The following is a 24,512-nucleotide window of genomic DNA, read 5'->3' on the forward strand; positions in this document are numbered from 1 at the left end:
CCGAAAAACCGCAGTCTTGATAGGCCACGTACCTGCAGCTGTCGAATTCTGACAAGTGCTGGCAGAAGTTTGCTCTGTATCCGATGTATGTAGGCAATTGTACTGTGTGTGTGTGTGTGTGTGTGTGGAATTTTAATGCTGTGTTTGTATTTTGATGACGATGAAAGAGAGAGACAGAGAGGGAGGGAGAGAGAAAGAAAGAGTGAGGGAGAGAGAAAGAAAGAGAGAGAGTGAGAGACAGAGGAGGGAGGGAGGATGGAAGGAGACAGGTAGCGACGGAGAGTGTGAGAGAGTGACAGAGGAGTGGGGGGGGGGGGGGGGGGGGAGGAAGGCTAGCGTAATTTCCGGTGCCGACACACATCCATCTTTTGCTGTAGAGTACCCAAGGAACCACCAAGCTTAATGTTCGCTTTAGACTGACGGAGCATTAACACTGCAACAAGTCCTCACAGTGTAACACATTGTGGAAACCTTAGAAATTAACCCAGGACAGTAACGGAAAGTCTGGTGGCCAGCAACTTCATGCTACCACTTCTCTTCCCCATTCCGCCTCAAAATGAGCACTGAAAATTTATTCCTCCACCACGATTCGGACATGACACACCCGAGCCGAGCTGTACAACACAGGCGTGCTTCGGGAACCTCGTGTGAGAATTTTAACGCTACATCTTTTTTCTCCCGGCGCCAGCTAAATTGAGCTCCGTCGGCCCAGCTTCTCTGACCTCATTTCCTGGCCTCCAACAGGTTCTCCCGTTGGAGAAGGTAAGTACATGCTCCTCATTTTACAATTTACATCCAAGAACTCTTCTTCAGAACTAAACAAAAAGCTCTTCTTGCAAATGAAAAATACTTTCCTTGAAAAACTGCGACTTACGTTACAAACTAAAAGCTCTCGTACAAACTAAAAAACTCTGCTTCGCCAAACAGAAAATTTATTTTTCGATACACAGAGAGACTCTTCTTCGAAAAACCAAAGACTCTTTAGCGAGAAATTAGTAAACTTCCTTCGATTTATTAGAAATCTTCTTAGAAAAAAGTAATTCTTTCTTCGAAAGAAAAATTCGAAAAAAATTAAGGCTTCTCCGACAGAATTACGACAATTCATCTGAAAAATTAAAGCCCCTCTTCGGAAAAATTTACAGCGCTTTCGGAAGAACCTGACTCTTGGTTTACAAATGCAAGTAATCATTTAACAAAGTGCTTACTTCGGTTTCACGTTTCGGAGATGCATTACTGTACTGTTCTCAAGATTTAAAACTAATCGCTGATATTAGCAGTTCGATAGTAACTTATTATTACCTGCTGTCTTAATTGTACTTCTTTTTCGAATGACACTTCCTCACAGATCATCGCGTCATCTGATATTCCAACTGCTATCCTACTCTGAGTCATGAACTTATATGTGACATGAAGAGTGGTGTCCACCACGCCGAACTTGCACCGGAATTTTGTAATGGCAAGGCGTAAATACATTGCCAGAAATGAATTAGTACGCGCTTTTAGAAGTTTCCAATTCACTGCCGATTTATTGTTGCAACACTGCATATGGAGTACACGAAGTCATAACATTTACAGATCGATAGCACAAGCAGTTCTGGGGTACCAGGTATCGACTCATGCTGAAACAATCGTATTAGCACGTGGTGTGACCTCCACGGGCGGCAATGCAAGCGCTGAATTTGGCATCCAGTCGATCGTACAGATGGCGAACACTGTCCTGGGATACGTTATGCCTCGCCTGTTCGACCTGCTCACGTAGTCCTGCAAGAGTTATTGGTTGACGAGTCACTTCTTGTGCCATTACACCCCACACGTGCTCGACTGGAAACAACTCAGAAGGTCGTGCTAACCAGGGAAGTTTCTGCGCGCCTTGCAGAGCACGCTGAGTTTCGCGGACAGTGTGCAGGAGAGCATTGTCGTGTTGGAACAACAAATGACCTTCCCGTTGCAAGAATAGCAAAAGAACGGGCTTAACAACATACTACACGTACCGTGCGGTGGTTAGCGCCCCTCCAGAGTTGTAACTTATGGTAACCCAGGCCATAAGGTCTCGGACGGGGCCCTTGTGTCTTGGACGATTGCACACTTCGTGACAGCGCTAACCAGGTCTACTTCACGCATACGATCATCACTTGTGTGATATCAATAGCTACGATGCCACGGCGTAGGTGCAAGTTCGTAGGTTGGCACTACACCGACGACAGCGCCCTATAGCCGGCGCTGGGCAGCTCTACGAGCGCCGCTCCAGATTCAGCCCATTTGATTCCGAGGAGACGACCTAGCAACATTGTTTCTATTTCATAGTGGGCGAACCACTACTTGTAGCTTTGTAACTCGATGTACGGCTCGCCTCAGTGCAAAGTTATGTATTCATCTTCTTGCTAAAGTAAAGGTGATTTTAATTCACACTGCAGTGCCGAGAGTTCCACCTCACCTGCTCGTCCTAGCTTCCAACATTCGGCCTACCCTTCAGTTTTCGGGAGCAGACCCACGCGCCGCCTTCCAGGCGGGATACGGAAACTTGAGCACAAACAGAATCTGCTTTCATCACTGAAGACCCCGGCGCGCAGTTCCGTCTTCCAAGTGATCCTCTGCGCCATCAGTTGAGACGCGCCCGCTGATGCTGTGCCGTGAGAGGAAGACAGGCTAGAGGTGTTCCACGGATAATAACCGGTTCGCAAAAGTTCCTGTTAACACATCTGTGCTCACAAGCCTCCCTATCCACGCTGTGGTAACCGTGCGATCTACCACTGCTGTCCTTAAGACAGAACGATCCTGGCCGGCGTCTGTGGTGCTTGCACGTCCTGTACGAGGTGCATTCAAGTTCTAAGGCCTCCGATTGTTTTTCTCCGGCATGGAAAGAGATAGAAACATGCGCATTGTTTTAAAATGAGGCCGCGTTCATTGTCAATACGTCCCAGAGATGGCAGCACCGTACGGCAGATGGAATTTTACCGCCAGTGGCGAGAATGAGAACTGTTTTAAATACTTAAAATGGCGACGTTTTGCTTACTTGAACAGCGTGCAATCATTCGTTTTCTGAATTTGCGTGGTGTGAAACCAATTGAAATTCATCGACAGTCGAAGGAGACATGTGGTGATGCAGTTATGGATGTGTCGAAAGTGCGTTCGTGGGTGCGACAGTTTAATGAAGGCAGAACATCGTGTGACAACAAACCGAAACAACCTCGGGCTCGCACAAGCTGGTCTGACGACACGATCGGGAAAGTGGAGAGAATTGTTTTGGGGGATCGCCGAATGACTGTTGAACAGATCGCCTCCATAGTTGGCATTTCTGTGGGTTCTGTGCACACAATCCTGCATGACGACCTGAAAATGCGAAAAGTGTCATCCAGGTGGGTGTCACGAATGCTGACGGACGACCACACGGCTGCCCGTGTGGCATGTTGCCGAGCAATGTTGACGCGCAACGACAGCATGAATGGGACTTTCTTTTCGCCGGTTGTGACAATGGATGAGACGTGGATGCCATTTTTCAATCCAGAAACAACGCGCCAGTCGGCTCAATGGAAGCACACAGATTCACAGCCACCAAAAAAATTTCGGGTAACCGCCAGTGCTGAAAAAATGATGGTGTCCATGTTCTGGGACAGCGAGGGCGTAACCCTTACCCATTGCTTTCCAAAGGGCACTACGGTAACAGGTGCATCCTACGAAAATGTTTTGAAGAACAAATTCCTTCCTGCACTGAAACAAAAACGTCCGGGAAGGGCTGCGCGTGTGCTGTTTCACCGAGACAACGCACCCGCATATCGAGCTAATGTTACGCAACAGTCTCTTCGTGATAACAACTTTGAAGTGATTCCTCATGCTCCCTACTCACCTGACCTGGCTCCTAGTGACTTTTGGCTTTTTCCAACAATGAAAGACACTCCCCGTGGCCGCACATTCACCAGCCGTCCTGCTATTGCCTCAGCGATTTTCCAGTGGTCAAAACAGACTCCTAAAGAAGCCTTCGTCGCTGCCATGGAATCATGGCGTCAGCGTTGTGAAAAACGTGTATGTCTGCAGGGCGATTACGTCGAGACGTAACGCCAGTTTCATCGATTTCGGGTGAGTAGTTAATTAGAAAAAAAATCGGATTCCTTAGAACTTGAATGCACCTCGTACCTAGTCTACGGGTGTCACTCAACAGGCCCTGTAGTTCTTCCCCACTTTCACTGAGGATAGCGACGTCATGAGTGAATGTGATCACTGATATTGTTTCTACATCTACATCTTCATACATACTCCGCAATCCACCATACGGTGCGTGGCGGAGGGTACCTCGTACAACATCTTCTCTCCCTGTTCCACTCCCAAACAGAACGAGGGAAAAATGACTGCCTACATGCCTCTGTACCAGCCCTAATCTCTCTTATCTTATCTCTGTGGTATTTCCGCGAAATGTAAGTTGGCAGCAGTAAAATTGTACTGCAGTCAGCCTCAAATGCTGGTTCTCTAAATTTCCTCAGTAGCGATTCACGAAAAGAACGCCTCCTTTCCTCTAGAGACTCCTGAGTTCCTGAAGCATTTCCGTAACACTCGCGTGATGAGCAAACCTACCAGGAACAAATGTAGCAGCCCGCCTCTGAATTGCTTCTATGTCCTCCCTCAATCCGACCTGACAAAGATCCCAAACGCTCGAGCAGTACTCAAGAATAGGTCGTATTAGTGTTTTATAAGCGGTCTCCTTTACAGATGAACCACATATTCCCAAAATTCTAACAATGAACCGAAGACGACTATCCACCTTCCCCACAACCGCCATTACATGCTTGTCCCACTTCATATCGCTCTGGAATGTTACGCCCAAATATTTAATCGACGTGACTGTGTCAAGCGCTACACTACTAATGGAGTATTCAAACATTAAAGGATTCTTTTTCCTATTCATCTGCATTAATTTACATTTATTTATATTTAGAGTTAGCTGCCATTCTTTACACCAATCACAAATCCTGTCCAAGTCATCTTGTATCCTCCTACAGTCACTCAAGTACGACACCTTCCCGTATACCACAGCATCAGCAGAACATTGCTATCCACTCTATCCAAAAGATCATTTATGTAGATGGAAAACAACAGCGGACCTACCACACTTTCCTGGGCCACTCCAAATGATACCCTCACCTCCGATGAACACTCACCATCGAGGACAACGTACTGGGTTCTATTACTTAAGAAGTCTTAGAGCCACTCACGTACTTGGGAACCAATACCATATACTCATACCTTAATTAGGAGTCTGCAGTGGGGCACCGAGTCAAGGAATATGGCATCCGTCTGATACCCTTCATACATGGTTCGCAAGATATTCACCCTGAATCCCAATGATTCAGCCTGATGCCTATTCCTGAACCGTTCCTTTATTTCTGTCATTGTTTCTTTGGAGTACAGAGTGAACAATACGGGCGATTGACAGCATCCCTGTCTTACAGCCTGTGATTTCCATCACTATAGTTCCCCTTGGCACCTGTATATATTATACGAGAAGCCGCAAGTAGTGCTCGACTGTGAGTTAGCGGTCTGCCAGCAGACAGACGGGAGGCGGCTGACGTCGGGCAGCGAGTCGGCGGCGCTGCAGTGGCCACGCCCCGCCGCCGCGGTATCCGGCCATCTGCATGTGGCGGTGGCATTGTTAGCACTTGTTTGCGCCTGGCCGCTTCGTTACGCCGCGGCGTGACGCCCGCCTAACAGTACCTGCCCGCAGATTGCGCCGATGTGACCGCCCTCGCGTCCCTATCGACACTCGCCACGTCTCGATACCGGCCCAGCCGCGGTCGTGACAGCCCGGCGGAATCCCACACGGCAGCTGCCACAACACCGCCACTTCGCAGAGATGTCGGGCGAGTGCGGTAGTGGCCACCACAAAGCACTGTGCCAGGCGCGACTAACGTGGAACTGGACGTACGAACGGAAAGAGCGCTAAGTATGGAGTTGCGTCGGAGCTCAGGCTGCCGATGCAGTAACGAAATGGGTGCTAGAATGAAATTTTCACTCTACAGCGGAATGTGCGCTGATACGAAACTTCCTGGCAGATTAAAACTGTGTGCCGGAGCGAGACTCGAACTCGGGACACAGTTTTAATCTGCCAGGAAGTTTCATATCAGCGCACACTCCGCTGTAGAGTGAAAATTTCATTCTAGAAACATCCCCCAAGCTGTGGCTCCGCAATATCCTTTCTTTCAGGAGTGCTAGTTCCGCAACGTTCGCAGGAGAGCTTCTGGAAAGTTTGGAAGGTAGGAGACGAGGTACTGGCAGAATTAAAGCTGTGGGGACGGGGCGTGAGTCATGCTTCAGTAGCTCAGTCGGTGCCGGCACGGTAGCTCAGCGTGTTCGATCAGAGGGTTTAGCTACCTTCTGTAATAAAAAAACTGACTGAACGGATCAACGAACAATCTGAACGGGTGTCATCGGACGTCCGCCACGAACAAATGCAACGAACAAAATGAGACAATAAAGAAAACAAAAAAAACTTAAAAAAACCACTCGCAAACTTAAAAAAAAAGTCGGCAGAGCACTTGCCCGAAAAGGCAAAGGTCCCGAGTTGGAGTCTCGGTCCGGCAAACAGTTTTAATCTGCCAGGAAGTTTCGAAATGGGTGCTGCTGATGATCCTGCCCCAAGTTTAAACCACCGATTCTTTAGAGATTCCAACTTCCAGTACAGAACAGCTTCAGGTGTCTGGTTACTCCCCACTCGCTGCTACAGATACACTTTCAGATCTGAGTTACCTATTGTTCTCATTTGATTGACATGTACTTAACCTATTGTCCTGTTAAGTGGTTTTCCATGTCACTGCACTTAACCTATTGTTCCCCCACACCTTCCCCCATCGCTGCTACAGGTACACTTTCAGGTCTGAGTTATTGGAATATCCCCCGTCACTACTATCAGTTTGATTGACTATTTAATTAAGTTGATTAATTAAGTAGCCTCTCCCCCTCTAGCAAACCCCCTCCCCACCCACCCTGCCTCCCTCCCAGAAAATGGTTGGCGAAAGAGGTTCATTGGATCGGTCATTTGGAGCGAAATCGTTTACTGTGTATGGAATATTGTTTTCGAGGACTCCATACACTGCCTTGAATCCTCGAAAACAATATTCCATACAAAGTAAACGATTTCGCTCCAAATGACCGATCAAATGAGTCTCTTTCCCCAATGATTTTCTGGGAGGGTGGCAGCGTGGATGGGAAGGGGGATTGATAGAGTGGGAGAGGTAAATTAATTGATCAACTTAATTAAGTGGTCAATCAAACTGATAGTAGTGACAGGGGATATTCCAATAACTCCGACCTGAAAGTGTACCTGTAGCAGCGAAGGGGGAAGGGGTGGGGGAACAATAGGTTAAGTGCAGTGACATAAAAAACCACTTAACAGAACAATAGGTCAAGGACCTGTCAATCAAAAGAGAACAGTAGGTTTACCCCTGAGCGCGTACCTGCCCCAGATGTAGGCAACCCGAAAAACGGCTCCGCACCCCTTTGCCCCATTATTACTGTATTTTGATAAATTTTACTTTTGGGCCGCCTAACTACAACTGAATGAAACACAATTTTCGTGTGATATGCGTTTCAACTTTATTCTTTGCAAGGCATCTTCAGTGGCCTGGAATTATGAACATATTTTTACTATTTAGTTTACATTTTGGGATCATGTGTTTTTAGGTTATAAACAGTTATGGTAGTTGGCTTTTCTATTGCGCAATAATATTTTTAATTCTGCTTACAGATTCCGTGGTGTTGTATTTTTGTTCTATTATTGGCGCTCTTCTTCTTCTTATAATTGCCATTTGGGTTTTTGTTTTCCAAACTTGACAGCACTACAAACTGAACACTTGCTTTGATGCTATGTTTCGGTTTGCGTTGCCGACTGTCGGATGTTATTGCCAACTTTCGAGTGTAATTTTTGAGATATCTGTGATCTATTTGCTTATGCATGTGTGTGTGTGTGTGTGTATGTTGTCCTTAGAATAAGTTAGTTTAAGTTAGATTAAGTAGCAGTGTGTAAGCTTGGGGACCGATGACCTCAGCAGTTTGGCCCATAAGATCTCACCACAAATTTCCATTCGAGCCACGACAGCTGTGTTATACGAATTGCAGACATTATCACATTGCTGGCTCCCATAATTGGTTGTATCACTCTTCATAAGGACCATCCGCGACATGTCATAACTTCTCCTCTGAAAGTCAATTTTCAGTACCAGTAGTTTCTTTCTTCCTCTCTCTCTCTCTCTCTCTCTTTCTCATTCAGATGTCAAGTATCTTCACGATACGTAGTAATACTCTTAACAACGATATGCTTCATCTAATTTTTGCTAAAATATAGCATTTTTTGCGGCCATGTGCAACAAGAAAATATTTTTGACATATTAACAAATGTATCACTTCCGGGAAACTTTTAAATTCCATTGTTTCCGATATTTCTTTCATTTTTGCTGTATTCTTAACGAATAATATGAGACAGGAGTCCTTCCCCCTTTCTGCATGATATTAGTCAATGATACGGTCTTTTACGAAGGTTCCACTGAATTCAGCTTCGCCATAGTTTTAAAGTGGTAGCTTCAGAGAAAATTCTAAATGCAACCAGGACCAACAAGATGGAACAGTAACACGGACGCGTACGTAATTACCACATAAAAGTAACGAACTGCTATGGATATATGCATCTGACATCAGTAACAGATGGGAATGGACTTTCTCACACCCATCTTAAGCTTACGAGGTTTTTTTTTTTCAGAACCACAAGAAAGTTTCAATACAGTTTAAAATGTGACTCATGGCAGGACCAGTGGTGTACGTAAACAGAAGAACTGAAACACGCGCGTGTATGAGTGTGTGTGTGTGTGTGTGTGTGTGTGTGTGTGTGTAGCATTGCCGATATAATTAGTTGCTACAGCGATTGCCGTTATGGTAGCGCGAACTGTTTCAGTTCGGTTCCGGCTACGATTACAAAGAACGCAACGAAACGAAATTCTTTCCACCCTGCAGTGTTCCCCGTCGCCCGTCGTCGCCTTTCTTTGTTGGAAAGGCGTCGATTTTCTGAAGAAACAGCGCGCCTTACGAGAGCCAGAATGCTCCATTTATTAACATTTATTCTACAGTCCATTGTTACGAGGCATTATCTTATCCAGTTTCAGAACAATCTCGCATACATAATCGAGTGCTTCATCAGGTTTTCTACGTAAATTCATTATTTGATCGTTTTTGCTTTCCATTCGACAACGTCATGAGCATATATACAGCACGACATGTGAGGCCAGCCAAAGCACTGCAATCGACGCTCACTAGACTGAACGGCGTGGATTCACAAAAGTAGCCGTCCAACACAGAGACCTCTCGAATCCAATAGTTTACCTGGAAGAAAGTGCAGCCTAAATGATGTACAATCTTAGGGTTCCCGGGAATAAAGAGAATAATGGCCGCTACGAAGGCAAGAACACTCAAATAACAAAACTATGCATAATATTACCAAATTTAGATTGCAGTCACGTTTTCTTCCTGCTATCGTCAATTAACTGCACCGACGTAAGGTATAACGGAACTCCTAAATTGCACACAGTTTCACCGTGAAATTCTGAAGGTGTACGGTCGAAATGAAACGCCACGACCAGCCGACCAACGACTTGCTCAAGGCGGCACACATGTGACGGATGCTGATCAGTAGGTCCAGATGTTGTACCATGCAGTTTCCATCTTTTCGGCAAGCTGAAAGAATATTTGGGGGGGGGGGGGGGGGCTTCTACAACGATGAGGACGTTCACAGAGGGATTCCTGAATGGTTTCGTGACCAAAGAGAGGGTTTATGTCGTCTACACTTGGTAGAAAGTTCCGACCGTTGTCTACAGGGACTTGGAGACTGTAATGAAAAATAATAGACATCCTCCGCAGCAAGCATGTAAATACTCGTTTTGTAAATAGAACTGCCTTTTCCTGCTGCTAGTTATTTCATTTATCCCATACGCGTTTCGCCTTCTCCTGTTCTAAGGCATCATCAGTGGGATCTATAACGATACAGTTTTGTTGGTTATAGATTATTAAACAGTTCACTTCGCGATTTTTTTGTAAAAAAAAGTAATTACTTACGATTTGCTGATATGCGTTTCCTCACATCTGGTCTGGAGGTCGCACTACCACTTTGATCACTGCCATATAATCACATCTCTGTGTTCTCGACTTCCACACACTGTTCACCATGTTTCTCACTTTTTTGTGGTATACTATTGTTCTTTTGTCACTCGATACAACTATTTCGTCCTACACTGTTTTTAACAATGTAAATATTGCGACTCCATTACGTGTGTCATCTTCTTTGGTATGTTCACCTATTTGTTGCTAACCTAACGAAATATATGTTCGAGACTAACTTCTATTATGATGTTTATACCGTGTGTGTGTATGAGAGAGGGGGATGGAGCCGAGGAGTTTTTTTTGTGGGGTGGGGGGTCGGGGGGGCGGGTGTACTAGCTGTTAGCGAGTGGTTGAAAACTTTGGTGACAGCTGATTTGACTTTTCGTTTCAACATTCTGTGGAGGGGTTCATGGATGAGTGAGTGTAAACATGTTGGGTTCTATTATTATTATATTGGACAGTATCATTAAGTTAATACTTTTTGCGAACGTTATTCCATTATTTTATCAGTTAGTGTAAATAATGAATTGCTTGGTATGTGTACTTGGTCATTCAACAGAATTTTCCCCTCTGCTTTGGTTTTCTGCATGTGCTGATTTTCTTGCATGGTTAGGAGGTGTTTTTTGTTGTTGATTCTAATTATTTTCATGTCATCTTCTCGAGTGGTTGGTTTGAGGTCATTTTCTCTTAGGTGTTCTGCAAATGTGGAGTGGTTTGTTTCATACTTCCAGGCTCTCATGTGTTCTTTGTATCTGACATCAGATGTTCTCTCTGTTTACCCTATCTGCCATATATCTGTATCTTTTGAAGTGCATTGAGGAAATCAATAAAAGTTACTTGCCTTGCTATAATAATGTGTAACTTATGCTTCGATGTCCCGTTGAACGCCATCGGCGAAAATATAGAAATACTACATATCTATACAGAATGTAACTTAGCAGAAAAGTGATGACTGATGTACATTTAGTTTGTGTTTCCATTCGTTTGCTGTCAATACCAGCAAGTGGGCGAGGTACATTTACCCGGGAACGTGCACTATATGATAGTATGGGGGAGTCAAAGTCAATTTTGCATTAAGTCTTCATTAATGTTATATTTACGTGAGTGGTGTACACTGCGATATGTTTTTGAACAGGTTATGATGAAAGGAAATGTTTAGCCGAATAAAAATTATAGCAAAACCCACAAAAGATACCTGTTCTGGCCTTGGTGTACCAATCGGGAGCGATCGACTATCGTGCCATCCTCTGCCAATGGCGTCACTGGATGTTGTATGGAGGGGAGTGGGGTCGCACACCACACTCCTGACTGTCTGTTTTCTTGACCTTGGAACAGCTGCTGATCAGTCAGGTAGCTCCTCAATCAACCTAATTAAGCTGAGTGTACCCCATCCCAGACCTCTCACGAAGGAAAAAATCCCTGGCGGTACGGAGAATCGAACCCTCCGCATACCAGCCAGACACGTTGACAACTGAGCTACGGAGATGCACAATAAAAAAATATAGGGTGCCATTTAAAAGAAGACGTACTGCTGTTTTTTATCTTAGTAACGAAGAAAGTTACAAGAAAGGCAATCACAGTACTGAAGTAGATTTGTAATAGTGTTACATATCATCGACACTCTGGAAAGGTTAGGAATTTAATCCAGAACATTGACGCAAAGTCTGGTGATCATAAACTTTACGCCAAAGCTATCCCCCCGTGCCAGTCATAAACTAATGATGAACATTTCTTCTGCGACGAGCATTATCGACCTCGGTTATGGCGGCGGATATTCTCCACGTAAACATGCAAGGTATCGAAAGCAAATATGTAATATCTACCAAGGTTTTAACCAGCTAACTCTGGACCATTACACCGAAAATTAAACAATCAAGTCCACAAGTTACACTCTGGTTACGACAACGAACAGAACTTAACAAGGGTCTATACGAAACTGCCAAGTACAGCTGCTGGCTGTGATTAGAGACTGCGGTTATCGCTGAAACAACCGGTTTTCGTTTATATCGTTTTTTTCCCAACACCATTCTAACCAGACAATTAAAACCGTTCAAAATAACCGATTTCTAAAATAACCGATTTGCGAATTTTATTCCTATTATTTTCTGTAACTGTAGGAAGATTTCGAATCCCTTAGTTTCAAGATACATAGAATAAAGTATTAAATTAGTAGTAAGTAATGAAATCTTCACGGGTTATCAGCCAAGTGGCGTCGTCTTCTAATCGGAACGTTTCAATGGACTGCGTATCCATCATCTTCAGGTGATGGTGGATACGCAATCCATTGAAAAGTTGCAACTAGAAGATGACGCCTCTCGGCTGATAACCCGTGACGATTTCATAGCTGAAATATGCCGAGAAAGCCTGCAATCGCATATAGTGGTAAGTAATTGACCACTACAAAAAATCAACAGTATTCTCCCATTGGTTCTAATTTTTTGAAACTCTGCTCCAAAATCAAGTTGTAATCGAGGATCATATCACTATTTCGACTTAAGGAATAGTTTAGGTGCGAAGAATGAAAACTGAAGCTAAAGAACTATGTTTTTCTTGTTAATTTGTCCGTTTGCAAAGGTTACAAGCAGATAAAGACATGTTATATAGAGACAGCCAGTAGGTCAGATAATTTCTGTTTTTTGTTGTTAACCATGAATGAACTGTTAAGTTTCAAGTTTTTTTCCTTATATTATGATGCAAGTTTGTTGTGCCTGCGCGCGTTTTTATTTTTTTACAACATATGAAGCATATTACTTCACTGATACTGCAGTTCGTAAAGTACTTCCAGACTGGGGATGGTGCCGTTCTGTAAAAGAAATGATATCCGAAGACGACAGTGAGAAACTATTGTGTAGACCAGACGGGACAAGTCTTTCTCACTGCATGTACACGTGTACCACCTAACAGGCCACGCCAGACGATAACAGGTACACTACTATCTCGGAAGTGCTGTATAAAGTTCTTATCTCATGAGTCTGTTGCTCGTTTCTGTTGGCATTGAACGAAGCCTATTCTGAAAGTAAGGTCTGATCGTTTGCGAAATGGAAACCACTGCGAAATTCAAAAATGTTTTTTTGGCAACAGTTAGCTACCTCTTCCAACTACTTTTCCACATAGTCGCTGCTCCGACTTAGATATTTGTCATACTGTTTTACCAGCTTCGCAATACCCTCGTAATAGAAGGCAGCAGCCGCCTGTGCTTTCTGCCAATCCTCTGCACTGATCTACAGCTCACTGTCTGTGCCAAAATGTTGTCTTCCTTGCTAGTGGGTCATGGGCTGCATTATGATTGATTAAACACTTCCCTTCATAAACGCCGCAGAAGCATTTTAATTGCCCCTACAGAGTGCGGCCGTAAACTGTCGTAAAGAGAGAATCGCATGACAGTTACGTCAAGTGGGCTGCATAATTTGAGGGGAAATCTCTCTCCAGGCCCTCATACTTGGCGGGAGACGCTATTTCCTAGGCATCTTTACGCGCTCTCTGTGCGCTCAGAACTCAAAAGTGATGCGATTGACGGGCATACGAGAGACACTGCCCAATACATTCGTGCAAGGATTCATCGAATTTTCACTGTGGTTTCCATTTCGCATCCGTTCGGACCTTGCTTTCCGAACAGCCATCATAATCACTGATCACTTTTCCCATTTCTCATAAGAATAAAAACTACTCGTTTTTTAAAAACGAAAAATTTAGCATTGCTGCTACAGCTATTCATATTTCGGTTTTTTTACCCTTTTCCTACTACAAAAACAAAACTCCTGCTATGACTGGGACCAAACAAATACCGAAAAGCACATGTAGTGTTCCTTCACAGTGGGCCATGTGAGCAGAGATCCAACTCAGGGGGAGCCAATTATGGGCTGTATTATGGATGATTAACACTTGCCTTCGAAAACGACGCAGGAGAATTTTCATCGCCCCTACAGAGTGCGGCCGAAAATTGAAGTGAAGAAAGAAGCGCATAACAGTTACGTCAAGTGGGATGCATGATATCAGGCGATATCTCTCTCCAGGCTCTCATGCCTGGCGGAAGACACTATTTCCTAAGCATCTTTAAGCGCTCAGAACTGAAAAGAGGGAAGTGATGTGATTGACGGCCAAATGAGAGACACTGCCCAATACATTCGTGCAAAGATTCATTGAATTCTCACTGTGGTTTCCATTTCGCACTCGTTCGGACCTTGCTTTCCGAACAGCCCTTATAAAGCACTGATTGCTTTTCCCATTTCTCATAATAGCGCAAAATTTCAAAGCAATGCAAATTTTAGGAATAAAAGCTACTTGTTCTTTAAAAACGATAAAATTGTCATTGTTGCTATAGCTATTCTCATTTCGGTTTTTTTATCTTTTTATTAGTACAAAAATAAACGCTCCTGCTATCACCGAGACCAAACAAATACCGAAAAGTACCGGCTATTCGGAGCTGAAGTAAAAAAGCACTCCATCTTCAGGGCACGAGTGGCCTATCGGGACCATTCGACCGCCGTGTCATCCTCATTGGAGGATGCGGATGGGAGGGGCGTGGGGTCAGCACACCGCTCTCCCGGTCGTTATGATGGTATTCTTGACCGAAGCCGCTACTATTCGGTCGAATATCTCAATTGGCATCACGAGGCTCAGTGCACCCCGAAAAATGGCAACAGCGCATGGCGGCCTGGATGATCACCCATCCAAGTGCCGACCACGCCCGACAGCGCTTAACTGCGGTGATCTCACGGGAACCGATGTATCCACTGCCACCGGTGTCGGTTTTAACCGGTCGGTTCTTCCCACCCCCAGCTGTGACACGGACGCAGGCACAGTGAGTGCTGGCTGCCACGACTGCCGCGGCTGGGAACTGGAGCGGAGGGCCGGCGCAGCACGCGCGCCCGATGGACCGTGTCGCGCCGCCTCCATTCCATCCTTCTTCCCCGGCGCGGTCCCCAGCCCCATGCATAATTCATAGCAGCCCCTGCCGCCGATACTCGCCACTCCGGCACGGCACACATCCGAAACGGAAAGCTATATCGCAGCTCTTTTACTTCTCTCTGCCATATGTCGGAGTTAAAGGTCTCTAATGGAGATAGGTCCCGCCTCTACACCCAAATGTCGCTACATGACTCACTAGATTCGCCTCACAATGCTCTTCCACATAACAGGAAACTGAGGCCAGTTATCCTTTCTTATGCAAATTCTGCACTTGCTAATCATGACAATATATCAAACTGGTGAAGGAAATTAGAAATGAGTCGCAAGCTATTACTAGATAATTACCATACAAATATGTTGTCCTCCTTTATGCTGTTTTGATTTATAATAAGACAATGGTTGTACAGGTGAACTTGAACTCCACCGAAAAAAAAATCGGAAGTTGTTTGAGGATACTTTTTGAGAATTTTGGTATAAAGGGACACATTATCTCCGTAACACAGTAACTGCACTTCGTTTGATTTGCTATCCACATTTATTAATTTGTATCTGTACTGCGGAGGAAGGCAATGGCAAATCACCTCCGCTAGGACCTTGCTTAGTCGGCGGTGCGGGTCTCCCGCATCGTCCCCTACGCTCCTCGGAGTATGGGACATCATCATCATCATAATCTGTGCTGCACTGAAGCCGCACCATTTCAGTAACACGAAGAGGGTAGATGTTACGAGGGAGGCGCAGTATACTGAAAACAACAAAGATTACTGTTCTTAAGATGTTGACACTAGCAGTCTACGATAGCCTACTGGGTTTTATCAGTAAAATATTTCGAGTCAGTCACACGTACCTAGCAAGACACATCGCATGCTGGTACGCCTACTATCGGTCGGCATATGCTGATACAGGGTGTACAGAAAATCCGAGAACACTTTCAATTATTTATTGCACAAGAACCAAATATTGTACAGATATCATACATATGTCATGTTGAAGAGAAACCTTGAAAGTTTTTTTCATGGTTCAAATAGCTCTGAGCACTAAGGGTCATCAGTGCCCTAGAACTTAGAACTACTTAAACCTAACTAACCTAAGGACATCACACACATCCATGCCCGAGGCAGGATTCGAACCTGCGACCGTAGCGGTCGCGCGGTCCCAGACTGTAGTGCCTAGAACCGCTCGGCCACACCGGCCGGTATACCGCCACAGCGTAGTTTGGTAATTTGCCGATAGTCAGCGCTAGGCGAAAACATGGCGAGTTCAGGTGCGGAGCGAGCTTTCTGTGTGTTTTGGAGTTCGACAAAAACAGGTGTGCTACAGCTGTTCGATGTTTAGAACGAAGCACGGTCAGAAGCCACCAACGAGGAAGGTCATTTACCACTGGCACAACAAATTCGTTACGCAGGTTTTTGTCGAACTCCAACACACAGAAAGCTCGCTCCGCACCTACACTCGCAATGTTAGCGACTAGCGCTGACTATCGGCAAATTACCAAACTACTCTGTGGCGGTATACATGAAAAAAAAAAAAAAAACTTTCAGGGTTTCTCTTCAAAATGACGTTTCGTTCTTGTGCAATAAATAACTGAAAGTGTTCCCGGACTTTATGTACACCCTGTATATTCGCGCTCAGCCGCTGCCTGCAACAGCTCAGCACCTTAGCGCTCGTGTGTGCACCGTAATCAGAGCAGCGGCCGGCGTGGGAGGCGGCGGCAGCGAAACGTAAAGAGTGGCGGGCAGTGGACAGTGGGCAGTGGGCGAAGTCTGGTGACGCTGCCTCCTGCCTTTACCAGGGGGCCGTGGCCAACCCAACCCCCACCTCTGTCTGTTGTGCGTCATGCTGCTCGTAGCTACGGTCGCGCCGCTTAAGGCAGCCAACACCACTGGCTGGCTGAATTAAGGAGTACGCGAGCCGAGCCCAGCACTCCAAGGCAACGGCCAACGTGTAGAAAGCGCCCTCCGCCGGGACGCTGGGCGCTGTGGCTCATGGGAGCAGCAGGTACCATACAAGACGCAACACGGTGCAGGACTTCGGACCGATGGTTTTCGGTAGCTATCAATCATTACCAACTGTAGAAACCGGGCCGGCCGGTGTGGCCGAGCGGTTCTAGGCGCTTCAGTCCGGGACCGCGCGACCGCTAATGTCGCAGGTTCGAATCCTGCCTCGGGCATGGATGTGTGTCATGTCCTTAGGTTAGTTAGGTTTAAGTAGTTCTAAGTTCTAGGGTACTGATGACCTCAGATGTTGAGTACCATAGTGCTTAGAGCCATTTGAACCATTTTTGTAGAAATTGGTATCGTTGTTGCTATTCTGCGTTGTCTTTTCTCTGTCTTGCTTCTGCAGCTATTAAAAAAAAAGTGAAGAGATGTTAACCCGTACTTTAGGCTGTATTTCGTGTACAAAGACAGGCGACGCTCTAAACTGGGGATAGCAGTTACCGCTGAAAATGTTCAAATGTGTTTGGATTCCTAAGGGACCAAGCTGCTGTGGTCATCGGTCCCTAGACTTACATACTAATTAAACTAACTAATGCTAAGAACAACACGCACACACACACCCGTGCCCGAGGGAGGACTCGAACCTCTTTAGGGAGGGACAGCGCAATCCGTGACATGGCGCCTCAAACCACGCGGCGGTTATCGCTGGAACAACAGCTTTTCGGTTGTATCGTTTTCTTTTTCCCCACGCCACACGTACCTGCCTGTTAAAACTGTTCATATAACCGGTTTTCGGTGTTTTATTTCAGTTTTCTGTAGTAGTCGTAGAAATCGAACGAAGATGGAAAATTTTTGACTCTCTCAGTTTCAAAATACCTACAATCAAAATATTAAATTAAATAGCCGAATAAAACAAAACTTTGTCCGCACACTGCTCCCTGCGTTTCTAGAAACGTGATAAGCGGTTGAATGCGTCAAAAAATCACCAGTATTTTCCTATTCATTCTAATTTTTTGAAACTCTGTTAAAAATCACGTTCGTAATCGGTGATCGTACCACTATTTGGCATGACGAACAGTCACTGCTGAAGGGTGAAAACTGACACTGAAGAATTCTTTCTTTCGTTTTAATCTGACCGTTTTCAAGGGCCACAAGCAAATAAAGGCACATTATGCAGATACAGGTAGCAGATCAACTACGTTCTATTTTTATTGTACACTATGAACGAATTGTTTTTAAATTTTTAATTCATCAATATTACCACAATTTCCTTCCTCTTTTCTTACTTCATAGAGACTCGCAGACAAATTCTTACTCTTTTAAAGTAATTGACGCACTATACTTCAATGCTACGTCACTTCGTAAAAGTATTTCCATATTATGATTGGTGCCATTCTGCAATACAGTGGATCTCCGGCGACGGCAAGGAACTACCATTTAAATCAGGTGGGGGCAAGTCTTCCGCAGTGCACGTCACGACACACGATTCTAGGAACATTACTGTCTCAGCAATGCTGCACCAGTCCTTAGGCCGGCCGTAGTGGCCGTGCGGTTCTAGGCGCTGCAGTCTGGAACCGCGGGAACACTACGGTCGCAGGTTCGAATCCTGCCTCGGGCATGGATGTGTGTGATGTCCTTAGGTTAGTTAGGTTTAACTAGTTCTAAGTTCTAGGGGACTGATGACCTCAGAAGTTGAGTCCCATAGTCCTCAGAGCCATTTGAACCATTTTGAACCAGTCCTTATGCCACGTATTCGTTGTTCGTTTCCGTCTGCCCTGTTAATAAAATAGCACTTAAAGCTTTCCCTATTTTCTACAATAAAGCATTATTTAAACTCAAGGCTAATTTTACGAATAAAAATTACTCTTTTAAAAAAGTTTTTTTTAAAAAAAAACGAAAATTTTAGCACTCCTGGTGCTGGTGATTGATATTAACCGAAACCAAATATCAAAAAATCCCGGTTAAACATCACTAAAATACCCCTATCGGTTTGAACCGATAGTTTTCTCCATCCCTTCTCTAAACTCAGTGCTGTATCCTAACGAAGATTAGTTACGTTTGCAGAATCCGGAAAACTATCGCTACTAGTGGATAGCTTTCGATTTGAAACGATTCAGCTACCCTCTTCAGCCACCACGGCAAATGTCTTCGTCCACTGCGCGCTTAGTAACACACTTCACAGTCACCTGGAAGGAAGCACATCTGACGAAGCTAATCTAAGGCATACTTCATACGTTTATCTGTCCTACAGTAGAAGAAGCGCAATGTCCAGAAGTTAACATGTTACATCTTATGTTGCAGGAGGAGGTTGAATAATGTGAGTCTTGTCGATAGACCCCATAGGGTGAAACAAACCTGCTTTGGAATTAAGTTTCACTGACCGTACTTTTCTTTTTTGTTTTCTACGTCCCGGTGGTGGTAACGCTGTAAACCAAATTCTGCAGAAGAGTGGGTCGTCACGCACTATGCTATACCTAATGCTTGAAATGTAATGTACAGATTGATGTGAGCACAGTTTTAGTACAATTTCCCGTTGATGGAAGAAAATACGTTCAAACGGATGAAATGAACAAGTTTCAATCAAAAGTCTACAAAAGCAGCAGCCAGTGGTGCGTTTGAAGAAGAGCGTGTCGACAGTGTGGAAGAGACTGCCTCTCTGGATACAGATGAAACAGCGGACATTGTCTGATGGAACGTCAGCGTGTTGGTCCTTCTACAAGACGTACCGAAATCGTTAGCTGTCTCACTATACTGCATGTATAATAACATTTTCAGGCGTTGTAAAAGATACTAAATGATATGCATTACACACATGAGAGACTTTCGAGCGATTAAAGGAAATGCCATTTCCCTATCTTTATGAAATAAACAATGTAGATTCCGATTAGCAGGTAGAACTAGCAAACCGGGCCGGACGAGCGGTTCTAAGCGCTTTAGTCCGGAACCGCGCTGCTGGTACGGTCGCAGGTTCTGATCCTGCCTCGGGCATGGATGTGTGTGATGTCCTTAGGTTAGTTAGGTTTAAGTCTAGGAGACTGATGACCTCAGATGTTAAGTACCAGAGTGATTAGAGCCATTTGAACCAACTACCAAACCGACGTTTAAGGTCCAATGTTGCCATGACAGGTATTGTCTGCAAGAAGCAACCAATGCGCTCAACTCTCTCTGCACTGCCATAGAAAATCGCTTTAAAGCGCCTAGCTTCTCCAAATTCACGTACAAAATCTGAAATTCAAGGATGATATAGATGCCCATATCGTCTACAAGTATTTCTTAATGTCAGTTACGGTAAAAGATATGTTTTTATCTTGAAATAGGAGTAATTTTCGCGTCCCGAAGTTTCCTGCTTGAAAACTGCAGGTACAAAGTTTTGCGCAGCACAGATGGCGACGCAGGCAGAGCCGGCACCGCCAAGGCGCCGGCCAGAGCAGTTCAACTCGTTCGCTGTCATATGGCAACTGATTTACATTGCTAACCGCTAAAACTGCGAAACCGTGTAGGCGGCACGCAACAAACGACAAAGTGGGGATGAAGTATACTGCATGTTTGAACAGGAAAATGAATAACGCAACAGCACAAATAAAGTAGCAGCAACGTCCTATATATATTCTTTATATGAGGAAAGATTAAGCGGCTGGTTTCTTCTACGGAAATTGGATTTGAAAGTTGTTTGTTAGTGTGAAGGTTATGCCTTGTGTAAGGGGCCGGCCGAAGTGGCCGAGCGCTTAAAGGCGCTACAGTCTGGAACCGCACGACCGCTACGGTCGCAGGTTCGATTCCTGCCTCGGGCATGGATGTGTGTGATGTCCTTAGGTTAGTTAGGTTTAAGTAGTTCTAAGTTCTAGGGGACTTATGACCACAGCAGTTGAGTCCCATAGTGCTCAGAGCCATTTTAGCCTTGTGTAAGAAGGAATGTCCACTATCGCGTGTTGGAATTCAGCAGCAGCATTGTGGGCTATTGAGAGCGTGTGTGCGAAATCTTATGGGACTTAACTGCTAAGGTCATCAGTCCCTAAGCTTACACACTACTTAACCTAAATTATCCTAAGGACAAACACACACACCCATGCCCGAGGGAGGACTCGAACCTCCGCTGGGACCAGCCGCACAGTCCATGACTGCAGCGCCTAAGACCGCTCGGCTAATCCAGCGTGGCTATTGAGAGTGCGTTATATCGTTCTGCTATACGGGTTGTCCCAGAAATGATGCGGCGAATTTCGAGAGGTTCCAGAAGGTGTCTTTAGAAGAAAATTGAGCATAGCAACCCGTGTCTGGAAACACGACCAACGGAGCTACCGGGTCGCTAGGCCACCCCTTCTGCAGCAAATGTGGCTTTGCAAGCTGGCAGACAGTTGGTGGAACGTCTCACAATGTTGCTTCTTGTTCAGCGCTTGCGTCTGACTGCCGCAATCTCAAGTGGAGAAAATGAAGATGGCTGCTGCCTAGATAGGCCTTCTCTCCTTTGAATGTAATGCTCTGTTGCCTTGGTGCATGACGCTCTTGGGCCTGGGACTCCATCTGTTGTTTATTTTTTTCCTGTATACCCAAAACCATTGGAGGTTTCAGTGGGCTCCAGAAGAAAAATAAACTGCAGATGGAAACCCATTTCTGAATCAGTCATTCACTGGGGCACCAGAGCATTGCATTCAAAGGAGACTAGGGATGTCTTCTTCACTGGCGATCGCGCCAATCAGTCACGATCACTGGATAACAAACGACACTGCGAGACATTCTGCCTACGGTACGTCATCGTACAAAGTCACGTTTGCTACCGAAGGGGTAGCTTAGTGGCAGGCAATAGCCCCTGTAAGTTCGATGCTCTGTAGCGTTATTGAATGACGTTACTGGACACGGGTTCGATCCTCGATTGGTTCCTGAAGACACCCTCTACAGGGTCTCGAAGTTTGTCATAACATTTCTGGCACATCCGGTGTTGTTGCTCGCGCTGATCAAGATCCCTCGACTGTGAAGCGCATGTGGAACTGATGGGTTCAGGAGGGCCATACTTAATACCATGTAGGATCTCAATGGTAACACGTGACTAGAGCCCGAGAGGGCAAATATACTCTAGGATATTTCACACCTAGGTCAGATACTTGTCAAGAAACGATCTTGTTTGCAGCAAGGCTGGGACAGTGGGACAATGTTTGTACTGTCACACGATGAGAAGCAGCGAACGTTGCCAGTCTGCATTCGTGATCTTCATACGGGTCCTCTACCTTCCTGATGAGACGGGGTGCCATTGGGTACACAAAAGGATCCACAGTGGTCCACATAGCCATTATACAGCCTTCCAAACCTCCCACATTTCAAAGGCCGAGGGAAAAAATTTGCAGTAGGTACGATAATGAAATTGGACCATATCCTAGAACATCTGAAAGGGTATCTATTTACGCGCCAGATGCTGCAACTACTGCCGCCAGACTGCAGGAAGATAACATGAAATGAAAATGGCGACTCCAAATAAGTGCGCGCATGCGGTACCGTGGTTTCCAGAAGTAAAATCGCCGACTGCCGCCCAAAGAAATTGTTGTAGACGTCACTGACTTGAAGTGAAAACAATTAAGGAATCGTACCGTAAGTTTCTGGGAACTAGAAGTGTTCTGAATCATTATGGCTGCGAACGTCTGTTTCGGAAGATACAGTGGAGGATATCGTATCGTAAGTTGCTGGGAACGAGTAGTGTTCTGTAACATTCTGGCGATGAATGTCCTTGGGTTTTGCAGAGACAGTGGAGGATATCAGATAAGCGTTTCCCAGTAGCCCACAAGCCCACGTCTTTCACTTCCGCAGGGTCCTAGGCAACCTAAGGTACTCCGAGCAACATTTCATGGTCTATCACAACAGTGTTTTCGTTTGTATTCTTACAAAGTTCGAATTCTGTAATATCTGACGCTGAACGACAAACCATACCAACAATAATTTGCTTTCGATATGCTGCAGCCTATTATGATGAATGCCAGCTTCCTGGATAGATATTTTATTCTCAGATGAGGCTAACTTTGAAGTATGAGGAACGGTTAATCGGCACAATGTTCAAATTGGGCGCTCGCAACTTCAGCACGCTGTAATTGAACATGTTTGTGACAGTCCTCGATTGGTCGCCTCGTATGAACACCAGAATCTGAAGATGCTGTACTCCAGGCAGTGGAAGAGGAAGCGACGACACGTACCAGAAACATAGCAGGTAGACTGAATGCGGATCACCAAACTGTTTGACGTGTTCTGCTTGAGCAGCAGTTACACCCGTACTGCCCGAGTAGGAATAGGCAGTGCAGCCATAGGATTTTGCGTCACGGGTCCATTTCCGCAGGTAATTCTTGCGCCGCCCTGTAGACGAGCCCGACTTTCGACGACGGATCTTTATCACGGATAAAGCCCAGTGGACCAGGGAAGGTTTTCTCAAATCGCCCAACAGTCATCTATGGAGCGATGAACACCTGCATGTGCGCGTCTCCATGGTTGGTTGGTTGGTTGGTTTGGGGGAAGAGACCAAACAGCGAGGTCATCGGTCTCATCGGATTAGGGAAGGACGGAGAAGGAAGTCGGCCGTGCCCTTTCAAAGGAACCATCCCGGCATTTGCCTGGAGTGATTTAGGGAAATCACGGAAAACCTAAATCAGGATGGCCGGACGCGGGATTGAACCGTCGTCCTCCCGAATGCGAGTCCAGTGTGCTAGCCACTGCGCCGTCTCCATGGGTTTCAGGACGTAACGGTCCGAAAATTTCAGCAGGGTTGCTGGATGGACGTGTACATGGCCACACCTTCTTCCGCCACATCTCACGGGTGCCGGTTACTCGTGGTTCATTGAACGAGCGCTGCATGGGCTCTTAGAAGAAGTGCCACTATATGTCCATTAAAAGATGTGGTTCGAGTCGCACCACTTCAGTTTTCACGTGCAGCCAGAGGTCATCTGGACCAAAGATTTAGGCAACAGTGGATACGTCGTGGTGGTCCGCACATTCTCCCGACTTGCACCTGCACATTACTACTTCTAAGGTCACATGAAATTCTTGAATTTCGAGACTCCTGTGGCATCCGAGGAAGACCGACTGGCGTGGGTTATGCCTATGGCGGATACTGCAGGACTAGTAATTCGTAATCCTGTGTACTGGAGCACGGTCCGGAGATCCCTTATTTGGGCGGAATTCAGTGGTCGACACGTTGTGCCCTACTTGTATGTGACCCTAACGACAGGTGTCCGAGAGCAACGTGTGTTGTGGTATTATATGTACGAGGGCAGTTCAATAAGTAATGCAACACATTTTTTTTCTCGGCCAATTTTGGTTGAAAAAATCGGAAATTTCTTATGGAATATTTTCAAACATTCCCGCTTCGTCTCGTATAGTTTCATTGACTTCCGACAGGTGGCAGCGCTGTACGGAGCTGTTAAAATGGCGTCTGTAACGGATGTGCGTTGCAAACAACGGGCAGTGATCGAGTTTCTTTTGGCGGAAAACCAGGGCATCTCAGATATTCATAGGCGCTTGCAGAATGTCTACGGTGATCTGGCAGTGGACAAAAGCACGGTGAGTCGT

General features: G+C 45.5%; 1 protein-coding gene across 1 annotated transcript in view; it reads right to left on the reverse strand.

Annotated features, from left to right (window-relative positions):
- The window catches only part of LOC126481741 (puratrophin-1-like), a 728,422-nt gene that overhangs the window by 702,485 nt on the left and 1,425 nt on the right, over positions 1 to 24,512 (reverse strand). The window lies entirely within an intron of this gene.

The sequence above is a fragment of the Schistocerca serialis genome, chromosome 5, assembly GCF_023864345.2.
Source record: "Schistocerca serialis cubense isolate TAMUIC-IGC-003099 chromosome 5, iqSchSeri2.2, whole genome shotgun sequence".
In the NCBI taxonomy this organism is placed as follows: Eukaryota; Metazoa; Arthropoda; class Insecta; order Orthoptera; family Acrididae; genus Schistocerca; species Schistocerca serialis.